This window comes from Cyanistes caeruleus, chromosome 4, assembly GCF_971803275.1.
Source record: "Cyanistes caeruleus chromosome 4, bCyaCae1.hap1.1, whole genome shotgun sequence".
NCBI lineage: Eukaryota > Metazoa > Chordata > Aves > Passeriformes > Paridae > Cyanistes > Cyanistes caeruleus.
The window spans coordinates 44,925,157-44,927,895 of record NC_141704.1 but is presented as its reverse complement, the minus strand read 5'-3'; the positions used below and the strand labels follow the sequence as shown (position 1 = coordinate 44,927,895).

The 2,739-nt window shown below is 43.4% G+C and overlaps 1 protein-coding gene across 1 annotated transcript in view; it reads left to right on the top strand.

Moving 5' to 3' along the window:
- Window positions 1–2,739, top strand: part of ZDHHC17 (zDHHC palmitoyltransferase 17) — a 66,720-nt gene that overhangs the window by 285 nt on the left and 63,696 nt on the right. The gene's annotated exons all lie outside the window — the stretch shown is intronic.

Sequence of the window (2,739 nt, the reverse complement as noted above, 5' to 3'; positions counted from 1 at the left end):
GTGCGAGCGGCCCGCCAGAAGAGAGCGGGGAGCGGGGCGCGGGGCGCGGTCAGGACGGCGTCCCGCCGTGGGGCGGGGGAGTGCGGCTCGGCGGGCGTGCGGGCGGGCGGGGTGCACGGAGGGCGGGAGGTGCGCCGCCGCCCCCCGCCGCCGGCCTGGGTGTGCGCGGCGGCGGCGGCGGGCCGGGGTAGGCTGGGCTGGGCCGGGCCGGGCGGGGAGCGGTGCAAGGTCCGCCGCCGGCCCTCCGTGCACTCTCGCCGCCGGTCCCGGCCGCCCCCGAGCCGGGGGGCGAAGCAGCGGCGGGGACAGAGGCGCCCCGGGTGGTGCCGCGGCACCAGCCCCTGAGGGGCAGCGCTCGGGGCTCGGCTCCCGCCCCGGCCCGGCTGCCCGGGGGGAAGCGGCTCGGAGGAATAAGTGTTTCCCTCGCGTTTGGATGGCACTGGTCTGCAGCTCACCCGCAGGTCAGGGCTGGCCCCATCCAGCCCAGCGCTCCCCGTGTGGCGTGGGCTTATTTTGAGAGCAAGCGGTCTGTTTATTCCAGTGTGTTGTTGGTAGGAGGACTGTTTACAGGTAACATGTAGAGGTCTTTTCGTGCCATTTTTTTACCCTTCTGTTGTGGCGTCCACCTTTGTCAGCAGCATGTGTGTATTCTTCAGGACTAGAATGACTGTTTTGAAGTGTATTTTAAATAGTTTAGAAAAGCTTTTACATGTGGACTTGTTACCTGATGCGTAAAGAACTGTAAGAATTGATTTTTAGCCTACAGAACAGATAGGTGCATATGTTAGGCTCCAGTTTCTGCTAAACAGATGGTATCTTTTCCTTAAACAGTATCTTGAAAGACTGTTAGTTTATTTGATGACTGAAAAGGCTCTGTAGGCCTCTGGATGGCTTACCTACTCTACCTCTCTAAACTGTGCTCATGACTTTTTAGAATAGACCAGTCTGTTGTGGAAGGCAATTAGCTACCCGTAAACCCCAAGTAAGTGTCTCGTTTTTTTTGTTGTGGTTTTTGGTTGAGTTTTTTTTTTTTCTTTTGTTTTTGTTTTGGTTGGTTGGTTGAGTGTTTTTTTTTGTTTTGTTTTTTGCAGATTTATTTTAAGGGGTGTATGTAGACTGTTGCTCCACTTTTAAAGCCTAACTGAAGTCAGACTAAATACAATACACCCTCTGTAGCAGTGTGATGATTTTCAGAAGTGACACAAGCTTTCAGCAGTGATCCAGACTGTAGGATGTTAATGTTCTTCGAAAGAAAGTGTTCTTACTTGAGGAAACTTTAGATTGACTATCTAAGACTGGAAAATGGAATAAAAAGCATTTACAGTTTGTCAGAAATCTATTGTGTTTTAAAGATTGAAGTCTAGTGTTTATTAACTTTGAGTAATTACTGTATAGCAAACTAAAATATCTCAATTTAAATTGATAGTCTAACTAGTTAATGTGGTAGAATTTTATACTGTTCCTTTGATGCATGAAGTTGAATGTGTGCACAAAAGATAAGGAAAAGGAAGGGAAAGGACGTTAATGTATATTGTGTGCTGTAATATCAACTGGAATCTTGTAATATGCAATAAACATCTCTAGTTTGGAGGGAGTTTTATTTGATTTTTCCAGAAATGCTGGTTGTCTGACTAGATAGTGTCTACGTGGATTTCAGTGAGTGTTTCCTTATTCCCTAAAGTCTTTGTACAGATTAGCTTTAAAAGGGAAGGATGTTTTTCATGTTGGTGGCGAGACAGACTAGCTGTTAACAGACACTCCAGAAATTCTCCTTTAAAAACTTAAGGGTTGTGTGCCATAGCAGAGCTGTATTGTCACAGACCTGCCCACTGAACAATGCAGTGCATCTCTCTTCAATCGTTTTTGAATGTCAGGGGCCTTAATACATGGTGATTTCCACCTTTTAAGAAAATAGCACCATGTCCTTATGTAAGTAGTGACGTTTGAGCATATAATCAGTTTCAACATTTGTATACATTTAAAACTGATGCTTTTGATGGGACTGTCAGAATCTTAATTTTTTTGTTTGTTTGTTTCATGGTGCTGTTGTTTATTTTGGGTTTCTTTTTCAGGTGTTTTTTGTATGCCTTTTTATGAGGCTTTTGCTTATCTTTTTATATTAACTAATTTGGATAGTTTCATATTGTTTGAAGTTTTTTGGTTTGTTGTTGTTGTTGGTTGGGGTTTCTTTATTTTTTTTAAGGACTGTGTTTATTTTTATTTGGCTCGAAGGCTTTGCATTTTGCCATGAAATACTATGAATACAATATTAATGTAGGAAAGAGGTTCTAAGGAATAGGGGAAAATACTTAAATACTGTCATTCTGAGAGATCTGTTTTTTTATTTATTTATTTGTGAAGGACTCAGTTTAAAGTGATTCAGTCATTTCAGTAAGAAGAGGTAGAAACTGATGGAAATATGAATTCATTAGGGAACTTATGGTGGGAGTGCTTTTGATGGGGTTTGTGTGGTACCTTTCTGACTGAGTTCTTGGGCTTCCCTTGTTTCCTCCATCATGAATGCAAGCTGAACTTAAATATTAGATATTTCTTTCCAGGTATATTTATTCTGCCTTATGACAAGTTCAGTTTAGTGTGACAGTGTGGATCCCACTTTCCTAGCTGTAAGATTGCTGGTGGAACAACAAAGCTTTTGAAGATAATTTTAGTGAAGAAGTACAACAAATAATATTAATTGCACATGTGATACTTGTAGAATGATCTTATAGTATGTAATAA